The sequence below is a fragment of the Triturus cristatus genome, chromosome 1_1 (assembly GCF_964204655.1).
Source record: "Triturus cristatus chromosome 1_1, aTriCri1.1, whole genome shotgun sequence".
Classification (NCBI taxonomy): domain Eukaryota; kingdom Metazoa; phylum Chordata; class Amphibia; order Caudata; family Salamandridae; genus Triturus; species Triturus cristatus.
In genome coordinates, this window is record NC_140579.1 from 158,205,330 (window position 1) to 158,230,668 (window position 25,339).

Sequence of the window (25,339 nt, forward strand, 5' to 3'; positions counted from 1 at the left end):
ACGGTAGGCCACGAGCATTTTCAGTTTACCGTGCTCCCCTTTGGCCTTACCAGCGCCCCTCGGGTGTTCACGAAAGTGATGTCGGTGGTCACAGCTCATCTGCGCAGATCAGGGGTCCCAGTCTTCCCCTATCTCGATGACTGGCTGTTGAAGGCGGGCTCGCCCCAGGCGGTCGTCACCCACCTCCAGACTGCGGCCGACCTCCTGCATTCGCGGGGGTTCTCCATTAATGTGCCAAAGTCACACCGGATTCCCTCTCAGAAGCTCCTCTTCATCGGAGCGGTTCTGGATACGACGCGGTTTCGGGTTTATCCTCCCGAAAGGCGAGTCCGGGATATTCGGGCTATAATTCCGATCTTTCATTCTCTATGTCGGGTTTCGGTCAGGATGACACTGAGGCTGCTGGGCCTCATGGCCTCCTGCATCCTGCTGGTCGATCATGCTAGGTGGCATATGCAGGCTCTCCAGTGGGACCTGAAGTTTCAGTGGGCACAGCATCAGGGGTATCTGTCCGATTGTGTCCAGATCTCGGTGGGCACTGCACGACAATTGCAGTGGTGGCTCACGAACCAGGATTGGGTCAACGGCAGATCCCTCTCCCATCCCCAACTAGAACACGCAGTGGTGACAGACGCATCCCTTCTGGTATGGGGCGCTCACAGGGGAGAGGCGGAGATCAGAGGCCTCTGGTGGGGTCCGGGCTCCACATCAGCTTTCTGGTGCTTCGCGTGATTTGTCTTGCACTAAAAGCATTCCTTCCCTCTGTCCAGGGAAGAAAAGTGCTGGTGTTCACGGACAACACCGCTGCCATGTGGTACTGCAGTGGGCGGGGTGGGGTCGTGGACCCTATGTCAGGAGGCCCTCCGCCTCTGGAGATGGCTGGAACATCAGGGCATATCCCTGGTGGTTCAATACCTGGCAGGTTCCCTGAACGCCAGGGCGGGCAAGGTCAGCCGCAGGTGCATGATGGATCACGAATGGCGTCTTAACTCTGAGGTGGTGCAAGGTCTCTTTTGACAGTGGGGAGAGCCTTGGTTAGATCTATTCGCCACCGAAGAGAACGCGCAATGTCAGCAATTCTGCGTGTTGGAATTTCCAAGGCGGTACTTGCTAGGCGCGCTTTTCGTCGCGAGTGGAGTTGCGGTCTGTTGTACGCCTTTCCCATTATACCACTTCTGCCCAGAGAGCTGAAGAAAATCAAGTGCGACCGGGCCCAAGTCATCCTTGTGGCACTGGATTGGGCACGAAGAGTCTGGTATCCCGAGCCGCTCAACATGGCTATCGATCCTCCGACCCGTATGCCTCTTGGGGAGGATCTTATGTTGCAGCAGCAGGGGACGGTCCTCCACCCGAACCTGTCCAGCCTCCACCTCCTTGCGTGGGGATTGAGTGGTGGCAGTTGATGTCTTTTGACTTGCCTCCCGAAGTTTGCGATGTAATCTTGGCAGCCAGGCGTCCCTCCAGTAAGACGGTATAGGCCTGCTGGTGGAACAAGTTTGTGGCATGGTGCACAGCAAAGGTTGTGGATCCCCTTTCTGCCCCTCTTACTGAGGTTCTTTTCTTGACCCAGCAGGGCCCTGCTCTGGGCACTATCAAGGGCTATCTCTCTGCCATCTCTGCCTTCCTTCAGCTTCCAGATCAGCCCTCTCTTTTCAAGTCCCTGGTGGTTAATCGTTTCTTTAAGGGCATAACTCATCTCTTTCCTCCTATTCCCTTAGTTATGCCCCAGTGGGACTTGAATCTGGTCTTGACCTACTTGATGTGCACTCCCTTTGAGCCACTTCACAACTGTACTCTAAGACTTTTAACTCTCAAAACTGCATTCCTGGTAGCCATCACATCTACCAGAAGAGTGAATGAGCTCCAGGCTCTTTTGTCCATCCAGACAAAGTGGTTCTCAGAACTCATCTATCTTTCCTGCCCAAGGTTGTCACTGCCTTTCACATCAGGCAGACCATCACTTTGCCCACCTTATTTCCGCCTCCACATCCTTCTAAAGAAGAGAGGCTCCACCGTCTGGACCCAAAACGTGCGCTTTCTTTCTATCTGGGTCGCACCAAACAGTTCCGGGTGGATGACCAACTCTTTGTTGGCTACGTGGGTGCCAAGAAAGGTCGGGCCGTACACAAGCTAACCGTTTCTCGATAGGTCGTCTTGTGTATCAAAGCCTGTTATTCTCTGGCAAAGGAGGAGCCTCCAGTGGGGCTACGCGCCCATTCCACCAGGGCGACGGCAGCCACTACGGCCTTGGGGAGAGGAGTTCCTCTACATGATATCTGTCAGGCAGCTACGTGGGCATCACTGCACACGTTTATGAAACACTACTGTCTGGACAGCCAAGTCCGGAGAGACCGCTTTTTTGGCCGTTTTGTTCTCCAGGACTTTCTGGTGTGATCTTGGTTCGTAGACCCACCACCGGGGTTGGTATTGCTGAGGTATGTATTCTAAGGTAAGGAATCTATAACTAATGTGTTTATTTCAGATGAACAAGTTACTTACCTTCAGTAACGATATATATGTAAAAAACATTAGTTAGTTATAGATTCCTTTCCGCCCCACCCCTCCTCCCTGTTCTGCGAACTGATTTCTAGGGTTAAGGTCATCCTTTCAGGGCCCTAGTTTTGTGCACCAGTGGTCAGTGCCTTGCATGGCTCTGCGTTTCTTGTGCGGAAAGTAGTGTACAGAACTGATGTCAGCGTGCGAGGGCGGCGTCTAAGTAGCTACCGCGACGTCATGCCGGCGACCTCGACGCCACCGACGGACGTGGAGCCGATGCCACCTTCCGACGCGCAGAGGTACTGCTGACGAAAAAACTTTCCGGATCCAGTCTGACGCCTGGGGGTAATTCTAAGGTAAGGAATCTATAACCAACTAGTGTTTCTTACAGATATATCGTTACCGAAGGTAAGTAACTTGTTCATTACAAACATGAGGCTGGAATAGCTCATTGAGAAATGATGAAGCTGGAATTAGGCAGCAGAGGCTACAACCAAGTCTGTTTGGCGTGCTTTGTTTACGGTCCATAATACCTTGAAAGGTTGGTCACATTAAGTCTGTATTGCCAGCCGTAGCCATGTAATAACAGACAAGGCGTGCTCCCTCACTCTCACTCCTGTTGGTTTTTTTTCCATCTATTTTTTAATCTTTTAACTTTTTTCCTAAGATTTGCAAATGACAAGTGGGTTCTAAGGGGATCCCTTTTCTTTTTTGTGCATGTATTGCCACCCCAACTTGTGAGTCTGTACTTTTTCAATGTTTCGCATCTGGATTTTGGTTTCAAAACATTGATACATCAGACTAAATCACAATTTGGAAGAGACTCCTCCAACACGCCCCTTACAAATTGTATATTGGCATCCAGTCACAAAGCTATTCTAGGAGTCCGTAAAGGTAACTGGCTTTAACATTCAAAGCATTTTACCAGTTGCAAACACAGTTTCGGAGTGCTTGCGACCATTAAATGCTTAGTACATTTGGCCTTAAACGCTTTTTTCCCTTCAAATTAAAAAATAAGTTATTTTGCAGACAGTAAAGTTGCAATCCCTTGAATGGTAACTGAATCAGTAGGTTCTGCAAAAAGCTTTTGGGTAGGAAGGGGGCGCTCTTTCACTAGTCCTTTACATCACAAAATAAAGTGTAAAATATTGACCATTTGTATTTTTTCCAGTTGAGTGACACATTCTTGCTGTGGTGAGTCCCCTGTGACTTGGAGCAGTGTCAGAAGTTGAGGGTTTCACGGGAGGTAAACATACTCCTTCTGAGTGATACATCTAAGAAGTCGGACAGTAGCAAGTTACTGGTTCTTAAGTTGGCCTATGATTTCAGCCTCTGTCAGCAGGACAGGCACCTTTTGGGATTCAGTGCATCTTTTGCATCCATGGACAAAAACTCACAGCACAGTAACCTCAGTCTCTAACCTGAGCTCAAAGTCCTTTACCCTCTTTTACAGCCACACAGTGAATACAACAGACATGCCACACCTTCCATATACCGAACACCTTTATTGGTGTACTCGTAAATACAAGATCTGCAGTCTGAAATGAGGCAAAATGTGGCACAATTTACAACCTTAATAATTTTCACATCATGAGATTTTCCAAAATTTGGTCCATCACTTCATCAGGTGAAATATATGAAAGAAAATTACAAACCCATAACCAACAAGCATTTGCAATGCAATTGGTCTCGCATTTACGCGAGTTTGACCTATTGGCATTGTAAATGACAATGGCTTTTATTTGTTTCAAAAACCAAAACATAAATAAAAGGCAATGTCATGTACAATAAAAATAGCTCAAACTCTCGCAAATGCGAGACCTATTGCATTGCAAATGCTTGTTTTTTAACCATCCATGTGCGTTTAAAGTAACTGCCTTCGGGTTACATAATTCAAAGCCAGTAGCTATTTTTTGTGTCAAGTTATATTTCATGTGTATTGACTCTAAATAGAAGTTCTGTCTCTTTTGTAACACATTTGTCTGCTTAGAAGTGCCCTTACATTTCCATTGAAAGTATATCTAATGGTTATTTTTTTAAATTTCATATGTTTATTTCAAGCGTATAGGCACCACGTTTAGGGACAGTTAGATTTTTTTCCTTTCATTTTCGTGGCATATGCTTACAGTAAAAAATAAACCCCGTAATCACAGCACCAACAAGCTTGCTAAGGCCATTCCTATTTGATTTGCCGATGCTTGTTCTACTGCGTGTGGATTAGGTGATTGTAAAGTGCTCAATTGATTAATTAGGCCTTGATCGCTCACCGCATTAAAAAATACATGTCGAAAATAACAGTAATTTTCATGAAACGTTTTAGAAGCACTACTGTCATTGTGACCTTGTTAATTGTATCGTTTCGTGATGCTTCAGAACACTCTGGTTTCAAATGTTGTACTATGATGAATATTTTCAGTTTTAGAAAGTTCCATTAATCTGCGAGGCAGATGTTGGCAGCACTGGCCAGAAGTAGCAACCGCGAGTTCACACAAGATGTTCCCTCAAAGCATTCAGTAACCCTGCGTTTTACGTTCCACTTTCTCTATGACTTTATGCTTCCACCGTCTCAGCGCCCCTGAAGTGATACTTTGCACGAACGCGTGCGTCCTTCGCGAGATAATTATTTTTGACAGTTCCTTGACCCGAAACCTTAAAATGGTCGGTGCTCTCGAGAAACAATAAAGTTGTTGACCCAAACTCTTGGAAAGAACCTGCTTATACGCATACACCCAGCACCGTATGAAGACGAAACACTGACTGACCCTGAGTTCGCCTCGCTGCACAGGCTGGCAGGAAATGTGGCGGAAATGTTGGCTTGTGTCGTGCGGTTGCTGATATTATTCTAGCCTCCCTTGACCCTGGCCGTAAAAGAAGAGCTTCCTGCCTGCAAGTGCCGATTGCAGAAAATGCAGAAATGAAAGTATACCAATGGTGAGAGCCCGAGGAAACAAAATCATAATCATAAAATATTAAGAATGACAACAAATATCAGCATGTAGCTGTGCATTGGTGAGGCAGGAAAAGAGAGTCCGGTGTCATTCCGCAAACCCAGGTGGGAAGAAGGGTGCAAGATGTTTCCTGCTGCCTCCCAGTCCCACCCACACTTGCATAACAAGATGCACCAGGAATGGATAGACAAGAGCGCAGTCATTCAGCTACTGGAACACCATCCCTTCTAGCTCCTTGTTGATGGCTTACCTCCCCCGAACGGCTCACAGGACAGCCTTGCAAAGGGGACAGTCCAGCTCCGTATTTGTGAAAGTATAAGTACCGGGTACCAAGTTTTGGTCATAAGCTCACAGCTAGGGCTGTTGAGGTAAGGAGTGCTGAATACCAAGGCTGTGCAGTCTCGATCCCACCCCCGTGTCTCTTTCATCCACCACCAGACACTACTGACCCGTTATCTCACTCCTGCAGGGTCCTGCTTTCTCCCTTTCTGACAATATATTCCGTTTTTAGGTCTCGCCTGACCCAGTGCATGCGCTGGTCTAGCGAGACTTATTGAGAGGGCTCCAAAAAGTGCTACCAGGCCAGCTTAGAGCTACAGTGCATGTGCGCGGGCGCGCGCGCCGCGCTTTACCGCGATTACTTTTGCAGCCACACAGCCGCTTTGCATAGCCAATAGGTCTCGCTTTTGGGACCTTATAAGTATTTAGTTATGCAACTGTTGCATGGCTAAACACTTATAAGGTCCCAAAGGCGAGACCTATTGGCTATGCCAATGCTTGTTTCTCTTTCTCTTCGTGTGTTTCGACCACTCTTGCTCTGAGTCAAAGTCTAATGAGGAAAAATAAGTGCTGGTCCCCAAAAGTAAGTGTTGGTGGGCCCATCGGCAAACAGTTCAATCTAAGCACTGATAGAGTCCCTTTTATTGCTTCCTGTGACCGTTCCTTCTTATCAGCTGCTGCATTTATCATTATGGGAAGCTTCAATGTTTTTTTAGATGCATGCCCCGGGGAGAGTTGCAGGATATGGGGTGGTTGAGCTAGGCTCTGGTGGTAGATCTGTAGTTGGCTTACTCTGCCCTGGGTTCATTCTGGATGCCCTCCACTACAATTTTGAACCATCGCGTCTCTTTCGTCTTTGTATGTACCACAATCCCATAGGGAGAGGACCTGGGTATGCATTCATTTCAGATCAGATGAATACTCACAGTGCTGACAAGACATACTGCCGACAGCGGTGGGCTACCCAGGCGTCTTGGCATACCATCCCCCACCTTATTTATTTATTTGAAAAGTTTTATATAGCGCTGGCTAGACCCAGAGGTATCCGAGCGCTTTACATGAGGTAGGACATTGTTTCAGAACATGGTTACATAGTTACATCAGTTTCTGGAGCGTCGCATAACATAGAAAGAGAGACAGTATAACAAAAGTTACAAGAGTTACTGAAGCATAGCATAACATGGAAAAAACAGGCAAGGGGGAAAGTACTTCAGGGGACGCAGAAAAGGTCAGGCTGGAAAAGGGGAGGTAGACCACTGTCTGCAGTTCACCTTTATCATGCCAGAGTTAAACTGATAGACATTTTTTGCAATATAAAGTTTTCCCATACACTTCCTATTAAACCTGAAAAACAAGGTTCTGAACCCTAATTAGTTAATTTTCTCACCCTCTGTGGAGAGATGGGCAAAAATAAGGCCTTGGGGCTTTGTTATTTGGGTTTTTCTAATGGTGACTTTATCCTTTCCACATGTTGAAGAACCAAGACCTTAGGGGCCTGGTGGCGCAGGGTATGCCTTAATCTCCTGAGTTCACCTGCTTTGTCGAACAGAGACACGGGACACTCCGTTAGGCGTAGAAGATAAGATTTATTAGCTGCAGCTAAGTACAGTTGTCTTAGGAGACTGCCACTTTACTCCGTGGCGCACAATCTTTTATAGCACATAGATTCACCAAGAACACTCCCAATGCATACATGGTTATCCAATGAGAAGAGTTTGAAAACAAGATATAACCAATTAGAAAAGTTTGAAAACAAGATATCAAGTAACCCAAATAAACCTCTCTTCCAACTGTTTTTGTCACCCCTCCCCACAAGTTAATCAGTGGTAGTGTCTACAACTCAACTTGCAGGTGGCAGGACATATTTGTATGCTTTGGAGGACAGTTGTGAAATGAGAGACTACAAGTAGAGAATAGCGAAGGGCAGAAGATAAGATAAAGTCAGGAAAGAATGGTGCGAACCAACGGATAGTTGAAACAGGGATCATTCAGACCAGACGAGGATTAGTGAAGTCGGCCGGACCCCGACACCAGCTATAAACAGAGGCAGGAGGTTATTTGACACGTTGCAGTAGGATGAGGAAAAACAACTCTTCGTTCACCGTGCCGCCTGAGTGAGGGCAACACAAAATGGCAGAAAGACACAAAATGGTGGCTAAATACGAACGAGATCGGAAACTGAATTACCTCAGACCCTCCTTTTGCCATTACTCAGGCAAGACACACAGACTCATTTTAATCTGAGTCGACGTCAATGGCCATGAGGTCATCAAGCTGTTGCTGCAACATCATTTTAATGCTCTCCGTCTTCCGTGGCACAGGCCTTGGGACACACATAGTGGCGCAAAGACCACAGATGGCGGGGCCACACTGCATACAGAGACAACAGGAAAAATGATGGCCAAAATCACTCCAAGGAATGTTAATACCTTCCATCCCCATTTGGACAGTAATCCCCAAAACCATTCCAACAAAGACCAATCTCCTTCGTCTTGATGAATCGATTCGGAGATCATGTGGCTTGGTATACCGTAGGGGCGTCGTCAGGTATATAAATACAAAAGCTAGATCCGATCAATTTACAGACTCCACCACGATCTGCAAGAATAACATATAGTGCAATCCGGTTCTGCAAAGTCATGAGACGATCCGCCTGAAGTTCAGCTGTGAGATTACTCAAGGCTCCCACAGTGACCTCTATGGTACTCAACAACACGAACCAGCTGTCTCATGTTTCTGCTGTTGGCCATTGGGCCCCAAAAAGGAAGAAATCCTTTGAGGAAATCTCTTCCCTCTTGTCCTGCCGTGTCTTTAGAATCAATAATCCCTCTACCATATCTGTTTCTATGATGGCCTGAAGGAGCAGTGTATGTAGGAGGGAGAAGAAAAGCTATATAGCATGTTCCTGAAAAATCCGTTGGTAGCCACGTGTAAGCTCTATCGTGGCAGACAAAATATGTGCCCTGGGATGGCACTAATGGCGGTGAATTCTGAGACGTGTAGATGTATGTATGGGAACAAAAGCTTTTTCTTTGTCCAGTGTCAGTAGTCTGGCCATTCATTTGTAAACAGAAATTACCTTGATGAGGTACAGTCCAAATTGGTGGAGATTTTCCCTGTTTAGTTTTATCTGTAAGGCTAGTAATGTAACGAGTCACGTTCTAATTAGTATACGTTTGTCTCCCGTCAACGGGAACCTTATGACCTCCACAATTTTAGTCATAGCCACCATTCCCTTTATCAGAGAATTATGACTAAAATCTTGTCCACTACCATATGAACCAGCTGGACGTCTAAACCGGTTCTGATATGCATTTGAAAACATTACAAAATAGGCCCAAGCGGAACCTTCATAGGAAAATGGAAGGGCAAAATATGGCATCCCTTTTTCTGTGGTATGAGGCGTAAGTCCACACACCCAACAGTCGGTTGTGTTGACTACCAATTGGTGTTGGTGCAATAACTGGAAAAATGAATTGTTAAAATATTCTGTTCTCCTGATTAGTTCATGTTGGGGAAGCGTATATAATTGATGTGGGGAGATAGTAGAATGAAGAGGCAAGGGGATAGAATTAGGGACAACTTTTTGCTGCATAGTATGAATAACCCAACCTACACAAGCCAATAAGATAAACAAAAATATAGAAACACACAATGTTACGCCACATCGACTGTACAATATTTTACAATATTTCTTTCTCATCTCTTCCTTCTTGTTATTCTTCTGCAATTTGACATCCATCCTCTAAAATTGTTGCTCACGGCAATCTTCCTTACTCACTTGGCTGTGATTATTAGCCGTCCTATGACACTGCAAGTCCTGGGGGCCTAGCCATTATACAGGTCACAAACCAAGACTCCTACCGTGACCCTGCAACCTGGACAGATGATAAATGTAGCAGAAGAGATGGAAATCTCAGGTGTCCTTGACCAATCTAGGTCTTAAATTGTATCTAGTCCTTGTTGGTACAATAGGGTCTGTGGCTCTGTAGTGTTTAATCGGAGATGGGAAGGTACGGCTTCTTGTAGAATGTCGTCATCTTCTTTCTCCGATCGAGTTCCATCCAGGTGTGCACTACTGAAATGTATGAATCGGGGGACTTTTTCTCCTTCAGAATCACCTATACCCTTACGAACCCACTGATCAAAAGGCAATGGCAAGGGCAAGGGCACTTTCTTGCAGTGCAAGCCGTGGATCCAGTTCTTTTTCCCTTCGACTTTTACTGCTGTGCGAGTTGTCAGAAGAACTTGTCGAGGCGCCTTCCAGCGAAGTTCCAAATTCTTTGTCCTCTGAAAATTTTTCACACAGACCCAGTCTCCAGGTTGGATAGAATGACCTGGGTCTGTGGAGGCTTCTGGTAAAGCGTTTTGAACCTGTTAGTGAAGAACACGTAATTTAGTGGTGAGGTCATGTAAATAGTCAATCAGCATTGGATTCTGTATATCAGAATACTTTCTAGGGCGAGGGACTCACCATACATAAGCTGGATGCCCGAAAACAATCTCGTATGGGCTGAGTCCCAAACGAGAATGTACAGCTGTTCTAGTGGACAGGAGAGCCAAAGGTAAAGCATCGGGCCAGGCAAGTCCCGTGCTAGCCTGTACCTTTGCAAGCTTAAGTTTGAGAGTGCCGTTATAGCACTCTACCAAACCCGCTGATTGGGGATGGTTCGCCGCATGGAATTTCTGGACGATTCCAAGGCCGGCACACACCTTTTTCATAATTTGGCCCACAAATTCACTTCCATTGTCACTCCAGACAATGCGCGGCAAACCAAACCTAGGGAAGAACTCTTTTAGAAGAACCTTGGCAGTGGACAAAGCAGTGTTGTCTTTCAGGGGGTAAGCCTCTATCCATCTGGAAAAGGCACATACCACTACCAGAACATATTTAATATTGTTACATCGATCCATGTGAATGTAGTCGATTTGCAACACCTCAAAAGGATATGTTGGGGGAGCAAAATGATCTGCCGGAGTTGGGGTTCCCTTTCCCGGATTGTACATCAAGCAAACGATACAATGCTTCACTAAATTATCTGCACGTTTTGGAATCCCTTCGTTCAGCTACACTGGAGCCAGAGGCTTACATATTCCTTTCGCACTGATGTGGGCTGGACCATGTGCCATAGCAACTACAGGCAGTACATAGGCATCTGGTAACAGCCAACGCTGGTGTTCTGACAATTCTATCCAACATCCTTTTGCGTCTAACATTCCTGTACTCTCTTTCCACTTTCTCAACTCTTTCTCTGTAGCATCTCCCTGAATCGATCTCACACTTTCTATTGTGTCCTCACACATTCCTTTTTCCTTGACCCAATTTGCAGGGCCCGCAACATACATGCGACTCATAGCATCTCTGGCTGTTTCTTTCGCTACCTCATCCGCAAAAGCATTCCCGCGACCAACATCATCAGTAATCTTCTTATGAGCACTACATTTCACAATTGCTATCTGGGTAGGCAAAACAAGTGACTCAAGAAGATCAGTTACCAACTGACCATGCTGTATTTTGGTACCGTGGGAGGTAAAGAATCCTCTTTCCTTCCACAAACGACCGAAGCTATGCGCCACACTGAACGCATACTGGCTGTCGGTATACACATTCACTCTCTTTCCTTTAGATAATACACACGCTCTGGTCAAAGCTATCAGTTCAGCTGCCTGAGCTGAATTATGTCTGTCTCCACGATTGAATGCAAGGTGGTAACAGCGTAAGCTGAAGTTGTTTCACCATTATGGAGTTTAAAACAAGAACCATCCACCCATAGGATCCCATCCGGGTCCATTAGTGGTGTATCTTTCAAATCAATCCTACCTTTTGTCTCCTCCTCAGTACGGAGAAAACAATCATGTTGTTCCTGAATACCTTTCTCTTCTGGAAGAGGTAACAATGTGGCTGGATTTAAAGTGTTACATCGTTTGATGTGCACGTGACTAGCTAAGAGCGTCCGTTCATACCCAGACAAGCGAGCGCTTGTAAGATGCTGCGTTTTTGTCCTATTTAGTAAGGTATCCACTGCATGTGGTACCATGACAATAAGAGTGTTATCAAGCACCACTCCAGCAGATTGACAAATAGAAATTGCTGCTGCTGCTGTGGCTTTAAGACAACTAGGCAATGCCTTGGCTACTGGGTCTAACGTAGCTGAAAAATAGGCACATGGCCGCTGTTTGTCTCCAAATCGTTGTTTTAAGACTGAAAACGCACAACCCTCTCTTTCATGGACATAGAGCGTGAAGGGCTTACTGTAATCTGGAGTACCCAACACAGAAGCAGAACACAGAGCAGTACGTAAATCAGAAAAACTCTTCTGACATTCGTCAGTCCAAGGAAGGGGTTGGGGTGTGTCTTTCAAAGTGAGTGCTAACAAAGGTTTGGGCAACAAAGAAAAATTCGGAATCCACTGTCTACAATAAGAGGTAATGCCCAGAAAGGCACGCTCTTCTCTTTGTGTGGATGGCACAGACATTTGTGCAATTGCTTGAATACGTTCTGGGGTCAGTCGCCTTCCCTCCTTCGACAAGAGATGACCTAGATAGGTAACCTCTTGGCGGGCATGTTGTAATTTAGAAGGTGAAACCTTATGGTGAAGGTCAGACAAGTGACGCAATAGTGCAATAGTCACGTTTTTGCAAATATCATCTGAATCAGCAGCAGTTAATAAATCATCCACATACTGAATAAGGGTAGCACCTGGCGGCAAAGGAAAAGCATCAAGCTGGCATTTCAGAGCTTGGCTATAGATGGAGGGACTTTCACAATAGCCTTGGGGTGCGCGCTTGAACCGGAAACTTCGGCCTCCTAAAGAGAAGCCAAAAATATCCCTACTCTCTTCAGCAATGGGGATGCTGAAGAAAGCATTTTTCAGATCGATAACAGAAAACCAAGCTGCCGAGGCAGGTATCATAGTTAACAGGGCAGTGATATCTGGAACAACAGGAAACTGTGGTACAATAATTTTATTGACCTCCCGAAGATCAATCACAAAACGATAAACAGGAGGCTTAGAAGCATCAGTGCGTTTAAGAATGGGAAGAATAGGACTATTGCATACATTTCCTCTCGTTTCCTCAATCACACCCTTCTGAACCAAATCATAAAGGATATCCAAAAGCGCTCTCACTTTCATTGGAAATTCTGTATTGAGGAATGTGTGGCAATTTAGCATTGGGCTTGAGAGTAACAACATAAGGCGGGATCTCAAGACAACCAACATCATTTGGACCCGTAGCCCAAAGTGTTGCAGGAAGAGAGAGCAATTCAGGTGGGAATTGATCTTTAGACAAATACATTGAAGAAGTCAATTTCTGCCCTAAAGTAAGATGCACACCAGAAGGAGAACAATATATCGTTGCATGCATTCTTTTCAATAGATCCAAACCCAACAGATTCTCACCGCAACCAGTCGTTAAAAGAAGAGGAGCTTCCATATCATAAGGGCCAATTGAAATAGGCAAAGGACAGGAGACCGGGTTACGAACTGGGGCGCCAGAAAATCCTACCGATACATTTGTTAAGCCAGACAAAGGTGCCCCAGGGAGTTTGGAGTGAATAATAGAACTTCTCATCGCACCAGTATCTAAAAGAAATGGCTCTGAAACACCCATTGTAGTGACATTAACATAAGGCCCATTCTGATCTACTGGAATCGATACAACTCCCTCACTTTGTCTATGGCTGTCCTAGTTAGCGTGAAGGCTTTCATATTCACCTTCAACATGATAATCATCATTGTAATACTGTTTAGACTGAGTATTCTGCTGATCAAAGTAGTTCGTAGAATTTGGAGGGGGTAAGGAACGCTGTTCTTGAGGCATCACACCTCGACCTCTACCCCTGTATATTATCTGGAAACCACCACGGCCTCGTGGAGCAGATAGTTCTCCCTTACGTTGCAATAAAACCGCGCAGCTCTTCTTAAAATGACCTTCCTCTTTACAATAGGCACATTGGTTAGGACCTGATAAAGGTCGCGGAATAAAGGGCTCAGGCTTTTGATACACCCTCTGAAACTGTGGAGTCTGTTGAAACTGGCGCTGAGTATAACAAGGAGGATAAGCTTGTTGCAGAAGAACCTTCGTTTTTAATTCTTTCGTCTTCTTCTCTTGCTTATCTTTCTCCTCTTTATCCCTGTTCTCATAATATTGAGCAGTAGCCAATATCTGGGCAGAAGAAGAAACAGCCCATGAACTCTCGGAGTCTTTCAACTTATGTGACAGTTCGGGAAGCAAATTAAATATGAATTTATCTACAAATAATCACTGTCCACCCTCCGTAGTCATATCCTGACCACTGTGATCAATAAACGTCTCCTCAAAACGAGTGAAGAAATCAGAGACACTCTTCTTTCTTCTGCTTACACGCAGCTAATTTATCCCAATTAACTCGCAAGGCGGGCATCATAGATTTCATTAAAGTAATAATCCTACCAGGGAGTTCTGAAATCAAAACATCAGGCTTAGCACCACCCACTTGTGCTCTATCTGAGGCAGTTATAGCATCCCATGTACCACCCAATTCTTGAACGTGATCCTCTCTACGAATCTGAGCCCATGATGCTTGTGGGACTACATTTCCCATCAACATATCAATATCTGCTAAATTCATAATACAGGCATCAACAGTCTAGGACAACTCCTTATAATAGCCAGCAGGGTTTTTATGGGGATCCGGTAGAGACTGGTTAAGAGCCAAAACTTTAGATCTCTTCCAGGGGACATGTACCCATATAAGCTGGAAGTGCGCGGGAACAGCTGGATTAGCACCTGCTTGTGCAACCGCTTCTCTCCACACTGGAGGAACCTCTCTCATGGGATAATGTTTGGATGTCAACCTAACAGCAGGATCGGAATCAAAAAAAGTCTGTGAGGAAAATAAGGACCTAAAAGTGACAAGCGTCCTTACGGCATCCTCAACCTTAGAACCCACAATGAGTCCCTTATTGAAATTAGCCTGAACATCTAACAAACCCTGAGGAAGTAAACCCAAATCCATATCCTCCCATTCTTTAGCGAGAGTGTCACACATAACATTAAATACATATCTCTGCGTGGGCGCCTCCCACTGATGAAAGGTGGTCATGATATCTTTCACACTATACTGGGGACCCTTCTCGATCCATTTGCGAGCGAGAGAGTCAAATACCACCCGTTCATCGGAACCTGGGAGTTGACTACGAGACTGTCTTCGAGAAAAAGCCGGAGACATGTTTAGAGTCTCAAAGAAAGGGGACAAGAAACCAGATATTCGTTTGCGCACAGTAGGAGAATTAGACATAAGGACAGGGGACAAGGTATTAGGCGATACAGGAGAGGAACTAGCAGTTATAAGGGGAGCCGAAGGCAAAGAAGATTGAGGTTCAGGAGATGGAGACAAAGGAATCTGTGGCACGAGAGGTGGGGGTGGCAATACCGGAAGAGGCAATTGTGGAAGAACCGGAACAGGTGGGGGGACAACAGGTAGCTGAACAGGTTGTAACAACGGGGGTGCATTAGCACCTTATACATAGGGTAAAGGCAATCTCAATAGGTGAGACATCAAAGGGTCTTCCTCCAGATCCTTACTTTTATCAGAAGGGGAACTTGGCAACACCGGATAGCATCTATCTATCGCCATACGATGCTGTCTCTCTGAAATTTCCGTTGCATTATCAATCTCATTATCTTTAAACTGCTGGGCAGCCTGTATAATCGTCATATTTTGTGCTTTCTTATCTCGTTTTGCCTGCAAAATTTCTTTCTGTTTGGCTTCCTTACGCCAGAGGCGAAAAGAGTCAAACATTGCCGGCCGGGCTTGTTTTTTGAACAATATCGCTTCCAAATTGTCTAATATGTCAGACTCAAAACTACCATTTAGTGGCCACTGTAGAACGCCATCGTTCTTCGTGTATCGGATCCATGCCTCATTAAAGGCAATGGGGCCAACACAATGTTTAGAATAAAGCTCATAAGTGGGAGTTCCAACCGGAGGAATTGGACAAGAGTCCTCCAGCCGGGAATCCCTATCACAACCAAAACAACAAAACTTTCTAAACTTACTCAGACCAGGCATCGTTATTTCACTGGAATGTTCACAAACATCAAGGGGTTAAATCAAATACTATAGCACAAACGTACTCAGCCCTCGGCTTCGGCTTTTGCAATAGCCGAATCAAAGACCCAAATCAAAACAAAAATAGTGGGAGCTACCCACCAATACTTAACTAAGTGTCTTCTTACGCCAACAGAGGCCCGTCTAATGTCTCGCGATACCATACATCACCGAAAGGGGCCAAAGCAAGGCGGCAGTCAGGGCAGCAGCCGTCAGGAAGGAGAAACCGCGCTGCAAAAGACCTTCGGACCACTTTGACATACAGGGGTCGCTTGACGTGGTTCGCGATTCCTCCAGAATTTTCTTGCAGGGTTCCTCACGACCCTCAGGCAAGAACCGCTACCTCTGAAGCCGGCCCACGTTCGGGCGCCAATTGAAGAACCAAGATCTTAGGGGCCTGGCGGCGCAGGGTACGCCTTAATCTCCTGAGTTCACCTGCTTTGTCGAACAGAGACACGGGACACTCCGTTAGGCGTAGAAGATAAGATTTATTAGCTGCAGCTAAGTACAGTTGTCCCAGAAGTACACTCTGTATGTTCTTAGGAGACTGCCACTTTACTCCGTGGCGCACAATCTTTTATAGCACATAGATTCACCAAGAACACTCCCAATGCATACATGGTTATCCAATGAGAAGAGTTTGAAAACAAGATATAACCAATGAGAAAAGTTTGAAAACAAGATATCAAGTAACCCAAATAAACCTCTCAACTGTTTTTGTCACCCCTCCCCACAAGTTAAATCGGTGGTAGTGTCTACAACTCAACTTGCAGGTGGCAGGACATATTTGTATGCTTTGGAGGACAGTTGTGAAATGAGAGAATACAAGTAGAGAATAGCGAAGGCCAGAAGATAAGATGAAGTCAGGAAAGAATGGTGCGAACCAACGGATAGTTGAAACAAGGATCAGTCAGACCAGACGAGGATTAGTGGAGTCGGCCGGACCCTGACACCAGCTATAAACAGAGGCAGGAGGTTATTTGACACGTTGCAGTAGGATGAGGAAAAACAACTCTTCGTTCACCGTGCCGCCTGAGTGAGGGCAACACAAAATGGCAGAAAGACACAAAATGGTGGCTAAATACGAACGAGATTGGAAACTGAATTACCTCAATGTGAAGCTGGAAAAACTAAGTCTGATATTCCCACTGAGTTTCTGCCACTCATGTAGCGGCCGTCAGTCTTAACACTCTGTTGTCTTCTCTACTCTAGGTTTTCAAAGTTTTCAGCCCTGATGTCCCTGGTTTGCTGCAGTCCTCCTGGACTGCCGGTGGACAGCGGGCGTCAGTCGGTGGTGTTCACTAATCTTCTGATCAGGCATCTCGCCTTCGGTGTAGTTGTCTGGTGCTCTTGTGCTGCACTTCCCAGCCTTAGGTTGGCGTCTTGGGACTCCTTTTTCCCCTACTTCCTCTTTCCCTCGCTTGACTTCAGATCTCTTTGTTTCACTTCTTCTCCCCCATGTCACTTCCTACTCCTACTGCCTCCTGTTTCCAACCAAAACGAATCATTTCTCAGTTTTCTCGTCTTTCTGTGTTTTGCTCCCACTCCCTTTCCTCTGACTGCCTTTTTCTCTTGTCATTCTTGTATTTTCGGTCACTTCAGGGTGGTAGGAACGGTGCTGAGGGACTGCCGCCGTTTCTTTCAAGTAAGTTTATTTTCCTTTCTCCCTGTTGGTCTTCACAGGGTCATGTGACCAAGAACACTTTGGTTTCAGACTTACAGCAGATGGTCCCAAAGTTAACCTTCTCCACCCAAGGCAGGAGATCCCATGTGGAAATAGGGAAAATAAACCTGTGTTAAAAACCACAAACAAATATTGAGCTTTCTTCTTCTATGTTAGCATCATTTATTCTGGATAAGCAATCAGCTGCCCTATTGCCGACCCCCCAGAGAGTACTTCATGCTAAACTTATATTCTTGAAGATTCACCACCCATTACTTAATCCTTGGTGACACAGCTTCCAAGCTTTTACCTGCACTGGTTACCAGTGAACGCAAGGGTGAAATTGAAGGCTTTGGTGACGACTCGTGCTGCCCTGTACGGGCTAGGCCCGGTGTACGTTAGGAAACCTTTTCAGTTCTATGCACATACCAGGCAACTTCGCTCCTCCTCAGTGCTGATGGCCTGCACCCCCAGGTTCCACCGTAAATAGTGCCAATATCGGCAACTGTAGTCACATATCAATAACACAATACATCAATAAACCACACGACACCTTTTTTAGTGGCGAAATTTGCTGCAGGTTTATTAGCATAACCAATATGCCAACATGGTGGGTTATCTTACGGGCGAACCCAGGGCAGGCCAACCTATATGCCGCCTGCCCGTCTGATAAGCCAAATTACACCGTGGCCGTCGCCAATTGGTGCATACCAAATCTTGGGAGGGGCCACCCCTCCCATCCGTGGACCACCAGTCCACTCGCTTACTCACGCCCCCCCCCCCCCCCCCCCCCTGACAGAGGTGGGCGGAGCGTTCCTGGCAGCCCTTGGTTGCTCAGACCCACAACCGCCCGTAGGACTAACGGGGCACCGTAGTTCTTCCAGGGGACAACGCTAAGACATCCCTGGGTATCCTGGATTAGCACCAAGCTGTGCTGCTGCATGAAGTACCCCATGGTATCTGCAGACTCTGGATCGCCCTATAACTCCTCCTGCAACACAAAACAATATGTTCGAAATTATGCCCCCCCCCAAACCATATATTGGCCGTCCGCCGGGTAAGCGGAGCGGAGGGGCGGGCAAGGCGAGACGGCAGGGACCAAGAGGCTGCACGTTGGGCGGGGGACAGCTTAAGTACCCCTGTCCCACCCACCCCCCCTCCCCCGGAAGTGGGGTCAGCCAGAAGTCTTCCCTGGATCCTGACCCAGGGAAACTAGAAGGACGACTCCAGTGCCTTCCTGTGGCACGAAGGCGGCCGACCTATTGAGGGGCCGCTGCGCGGCCCCCCGGGCAGCCTTAGCATAGTGCCAATATCGGCAACTGTAGTCACATAACAACACAATACATCAATAAACCACACAACACCTTGTTTAGTGGAGAAATTTACTGCAGGTTTATTAGCATAACCAATATGCCAACATGGTGGGTTATCTTACGGGCGATCCCAGGGTAGGCCAACCCATATGCCGCCTGCCTTCTGATAAGCCAGATTACACCGTGGCCGTCGCCAATTGGTGCATACCAAATCTTGGGAGGGGCCACCCCTCCCATCCGTGGACCACCAGTCCACGCGCTTACTCACGCCCCCCCCTGAAAGAGGTGGGCGGAGCGTTCCTGGCAGCCCCCGGTTGCTCAGACCCACAACCACCCCTAGGACTAACGGGGCGCCGTAGTTCTTCCAGGGGACAACGCTAAGACATCCCTGGGTATCCTGGCTTAGCACCAAGCTGTGCTGCTGCATGAAGTACCCCTTGGTATCTGCAGACTCTGGATCGCCCTGTAACTCCTCCACAGCTCTGGGAGTGGCCACCGTCACTACCAGGGCCCCCACCAAGGTAGGCCTCTTTACTTCCAACATGCTGATACCAGGCCTCTCCCAGGTCCAGCCACACAAGTCTTAGCCCATACAGGACCGGAGGCCAGCATGCCCCTTCTGGACAGGTGCCCCCATCCTTTCTAAACTCCCAGTGGATTTTTGACTGATATGACTTAAAACCAATAATTAGGTGTTGGTTCATTGTTAACATTGCCTGGCTGAAGAGCCATACCTATGACAAGCCACTCCTGCCAGGAAATGCCCATGCGGGTGGAGGTAAGAGTTGACAAGCCCGCCTTACTTCCTCTTTCACTCAGTTATCTGAATCTAGCACTAGTCGGAGTATGTCCATCGCATTCCGTCAGTCACCACCCTATGAGAAGCCTTGCCCTCCCCCAAACTTCTGCTAGTATACCAGGGAGCAGACAAGACAGGGTGAACCAGAGGGGAACCAAAGTATAAAGACCTCTCTGGGAATGCCAAGGGTTCTACTAATACTTTGTAGCCCAATTGCGTTTAACCCAGGCGTTTCCCCCCCACACATATGGACCATGTCGCCCTAGTTGGAAGGCAACTTCCACAACCTGCCAGCTGCCAGCCAAGGCTGGAGGGCGGGAGAAATTACACGTTAACGTCACTCAAATCAAAGGTACCTGTTTAAACGAACTCAAGGACGGGATACTAAGTGAACCTACCAGGATCTGCACCTGAACCAGAGGTCGGACCCAAGCCCCTCTAAGTTCTGTCGCTCCACTTGCCTGTTAACATGAATCCCAGGGCAGACCACAGGCATCTAACCCAAGCTTGGCCATGCCTGAGTTAAAACACCTCTGAAAGGCATGACAACAGGCTAACCACCAACATTGCATTCTGAATGTTCGCTGACAACTACCAAGGAAAATGCGCATAATGAAGCAACTGGCACCATGCCATCAAATTATCAATTTAACCTTCTATGACTGCAAAAAGTGCTCTTGTGGTTGTCTGTATTAGTGCTCCCTCCCATCCCTATCAGCCCTAACCAGGCAACCCGCACCCTCTTGGCACTGGCAAACTCCTGCCCCAGCAGACAGAAAGTGCCTGATCGTGTGTCGCCCCAAACCTACGTATATCACTGACGGTATACCCGGGGTTGATGACACTCAGCTGACTCTACTGCTGAGTGCACTTTGCACCATCACATGTATGTCTTTGCCTCTTCCGTGTCTGGCTGCCAAGTATGATGACATTGCCAGCCCCAGACCCGGGCGAAAATAGTAGCTTTACAGCTGCTGGTGCTATTGATGGTACCCGTGGCCTGTTGAAACAGAATGTAATTCCCTTACTATTGTTGTGCACGAACCCACCCATTGGCTCTCCATGGTTCAATAGCTTCCTGCTAATAATGGTTTCCTTGAAGAATGTTGACAAATCTAAGTTCTGTAATGGTGGGACTGCAAGCTCTAATGAGTTTCTTGAAGGACACCTAGTTCACACCCCCAAAAAGGACCACTTATCGCCGTGTTGTATGCGCAGGGGCGACCTGTCACAGTATTCAAACGCAACCAAGAAGTCTAACCTTACCCTGAACAGTGACCCCAACTGGCCCTGAAGCGAGACAAACCATGCTAGGGCAAATCAGCAGCCTCCCTCCGACTTTCATGCTGATTAAAGCTCAACAGATTGACAGCTGATAGCTCCATTCCCCGTGTGACCCCTGCTTGCAATCTTTGCAAGGGGGGGGGGGTTGGTCCTTCAGGCCTACTTAGCATGCACCATTCTACCAGTCCTAAAAGACCTTGTCAGCTGCCTGGCCTAATGATTCTGGCCCGGCACTAGAGGCTCCTGCTTCGGCCTTGGGTCAAACAATTCGCAAGGAACATTGCTTAGCAGAGTGTGCTGCAAGGTTCTGCCTCCTCATCCATCGCATCCAGCTATGTACTCAACACTCATCAGCCACCTACAGCAAGCAGGACTAGGAATCCAAGAGTCACAACAGGAATCACAGCCACAACCCCGGGAACGGATGTGCTCACCCCAATCTACTGATGCACCGACCGCTTGCATACTGCACACAGTATGGCTGAGACAAGGAAGGCTGTTAATTTAACGCCCTATTAGATGAACGTTAGACAGACCCGACAGGGAGCATTATGTGAAATGAGGTAGGGACCACCACCCCGCCTGTGAATCCGCTCCGGTGAATTTTGTCATGACCCCTACTAAGCCCTTAGTGATCACCATCAACAACCTGCAGTGGCCAGGTGGCAGGCACCCAGCGGGACCTTCAAATCCCAATTACTCTCCAACTCCTTGCCGCCTGGCGGCAATCCCTGCTGCAGGCATCTTGTTGCTACCACAAATCGCCCCTCTTGACCCGTACAAAACTACATCGCAGAACTTGTGTGGTCACCTCTCATCGGGGGGTCAGTGGAACGTATAACATGCGTCCCGAATGAACAATATACGTGAAGGTGTGCCGGCGAATAGGAATCAGAACCTAATAGTAACTGTGCCTAGGACCTCGTGATTCAAACTGCGACCTATAGAATATGCATGGTGCTTTGCAGTACAGCTTGGCCCATCTGAACACTTTAGAAACCTTGGACACAAGCCTTAGCTGTTTACTCTCAGCTCCTAGCCGTGCACGCCTTAACCCAGTGAGTTCCCATCCTAACGGAGCATTTGTCCACACAGAACTGACAACTGCATCCCCCTTCCGGATAACGATATATGTGCTTAATGCTCTCCGGCTTACTGCTAAGTGTCCCAGGTCACGCATGCCATATCCAACCACATTAACTACTTTCTCTGACCGCAAGTGAAAGGATAATGTATTCACCAACCCTATGTTAACTAAACTATCAAGCAGCACTTGTCAGGAGACATACAATATCTTGTCATTGAAGCGCAGCAAACGTGGCAATTGAACTTAGAGAGCTGACCCGCCTCTATTTCCCTTGACTCCAAGTATGACAAATGAGGCAATCCAGTCCCCCGCCCCCCTCCAAGGCTAGAAGGATGGCTTGGGCAGGAGGGAAGCTGCCCGTAGCCGACAAACCAAATTCTACCACAGGGAAGCACACGGGTACTGCGTAAATGTGTACCCTTACCTTCAACAGGAGCCAACAAAGACCGTCGTGATAGCCCTAAATGTATCGGTTCTACTGCCGCACTCATAAAATACCGGGCACTCAAAGTAAAGCCCCCCTCCTGTATACTCATGCAAAGCTGTTGGGTTGGCACTGGGCAGCGTGCCCACAATCAGTTAATGTCATTTTGGGTCGAACAAATGACTATCCTGCCGTTACTACTGGAGTCTAGGGGCAGACCTGGGGTTGCACACTGTGTTTTCAAACAGATAAACATACTGCACGGTTTTAAGTGTGTCCAGCGTGTGTCACTGTTGCTATATGTGGCAGAGGAGAAACATGTATGGGCCCCCCCCGAAGTATTGACTACCCAATAGTGGATCCAATATAATATAAGTCTCTGTTGTTCCTACACTGTCTTGAAAACACCTGAGACTGCCCTACGTGGAGGTGCGCACATGCTGTCCAGGTATAGCGCGTTGCACATGGTCGCCAGGATTTTACGATGGGCCCACATCTTTGCTGACCCTGCACTGTGTCAAAATTCCCCCAAGACGGGTGCTGACCCAGGCAGATTACCCCTCTCGCCTCACCTGTGAGGACTGCACAGCCAAACTAGTCCCGCTGTGCTGCCCGGTGGACACGGTTGACAATCTCTGCAATGGCACCCTGCACATTTAAGAAACGCACCCCCATCGCATTGATCTGGGATTGGCAGCAAAATGGCAGACATCACATCAACACCATATAATATAGTCGAGTGAACCGCCGACTGTGAAGAGAAATGCACGCGGCCACCCAAGGGACACAACACACTTCAAATCATTCCAAAACCACTAAACATAACCAGGGTGCAGGGCAGGAGCGTATTGCACCCGCCACCCATACAAACCGGTACCTCAGACCACACGCGCTCCGGCGACAGGTGTTATCAGCAACAAGGTGCAATCTCACTTGGATATAAACTGTGACTATAATTGATCTCACATGATTACAGTTAGGCTTTCATGTGTCCACTTATGTGAAGTGCAATCTGAACTTGGACCTGGCGATTGCCTGAGACTCCTTAGACCTCCTTCCATCTGCCAGCTTACGGTCATGGGGCATCAATGCCCGTGCATCCTGGAATGCCATAAATCTAGGACCCCGTCGATAATACCCAATAGTGCCACTCTGAAGTCGGTAAACTTGACAGAGAGCCCTGACGCATCTAGCAGGGTACCGGAGGACCCGGCGTGCGCGGAGCGCTGTACATGAGCACCGAATATACAATACCTGTTCCGTCACGGGGATATTAAGTGATTTGCCCATAATCACAGGATGTGGACGCGACCTCGTGGCTCGATCCCTGGTTTCCTGCACCAAAGTCAGCAGTTTGAGCCCCGGAGCACTGCGCAACCCAGGCGCTCCACACCCCCCACTGCCGTGCGTTACACCTCCACCCTGGGATGCCTGGCGACCATGGGCAGCCGAGGTAAGCGCCGCCCACAGCAATGTGGCCTCTCGGCGCCCGGCATCCCTACTGAAAAGATTACTGTTACAATGACTCCACCGTCACAGGGAGCGGTCAACACGGCGTATATAGCACGGACCGAGGATAGGTGCGCTGTACCTGAGCATCGTATTTACATTCATCTTCAGTTACGGGGATATTAAGTGATTTGCCCAGGAGTGGACGCGACCTCGAGGCTCGCTCCCTGGCTATCCAGTGCAAGGTCGCTGTACCTGCAAGCCGCTAGGCCAGGGGTAGAGGTGTGACCCTGGGGCAACCGTAGCTAACAGGAATAATGGTGTATTGTGCAAGCCTGCAACCTTGAAGACTAGGCAGTCTCCCCCCCAGGTGCTACCCGGCCCGACCCTGCTTAACTTCGAGTTCGGCAAGGATCGCGAGCAACAGGGCGGCTGGGCACGGCATGGTGAGGTAGCACACCCTGTTGTGCTATATGCTATTTGAAGTGTGAATTTACTTTCAGTGATCTTCTTCCTGCTCTTATAATGACTTTAATAATCTGAATGTCACTTTGATCATTATAGCCCAACCATCACAAATCTTAGCGTATCCCTCATGGCTAGCATACCCCTTCAAATCAATAGCCCTTTTCTAGTGCAGCTTAGCTAGGCACGCATGAACATGTGGATCCTACAAACCTCTTCCCCGAACACAAACCCTTACTCAACCTTTCACTATTTTAGTTTGTTTCGAATACAACTTATATCTGTAAACCATGTGATGTGGTTCCTTTTACCTACTTTCCCAAAATGCATTAACTCTTCAGTGGCCTCACCAACTAACTGCACGTCATGATGAATGGCTGGTCCTTGCATCAGGACACGAGTTACAGTATAATTGACGGCTCGGACTGGAACTCGACTTGTTCCAGGGCCGCAGAGACTGTGAATCCCAATGAAGATAGGACGGGAACCTTGACACGCGCAGCATGAGAAAGAGGCGTAGGCCATTAGATTTCTTTTTAAAAGCACTCGGTTAGGAGCGCACTTATACTGTAACGTTATACATGACTTCCTTATGAAAGCGCTCCCTTTATCCTAGTACGCATCCAAGTTACACAGCTAGGGCCTAGAAGTTAAATACCGTGATCCAGGCATTACCTAAACATGGATCGTGACCTTTTGTTTCCTCGCACTTTCATCGCATTTTATCTCCCATCGTATATATAGCGTGACTCGACCCAACGGTATTGGAGTGCTGTACCGGAGCCCGTATTTGCATTACACATTCAGGCAGGGGAGATAAGTGATTAGCCCAAAAGTCAGGATGTGGACGCGACCCCCAGGCTCGCACCCAGGTTTATTGCCCCAAAGTCGGCGGTATAAGCCTTCACATGCCCGTGGCTGTTGGGTGCCACCCACGTGGGCGCGAACTCGACCCGAAAGTAATGGAGCGCCGTGCCGGAGCACCGTATTTACATTACACATTCGGGCAGGGGAGATAAGGGATTAGCTCAAATCA

The 25,339-nt window shown here is 47.5% G+C and overlaps 1 protein-coding gene and 1 pseudogene across 4 annotated transcripts in view; one reads left to right on the top strand and one right to left on the bottom strand.

The window, feature by feature from the left end:
* The window catches only part of LOC146869886 (vesicle-fusing ATPase), a 1,522,848-nt gene that overhangs the window by 902,473 nt on the left and 595,036 nt on the right, over window positions 1-25,339 (top strand). The window lies entirely within an intron of this gene.
* LOC146869887 (malignant fibrous histiocytoma-amplified sequence 1 homolog) overlaps window positions 17,505-25,339 on the bottom strand; it is a 32,293-nt pseudogene continuing 24,458 nt past the window's right edge.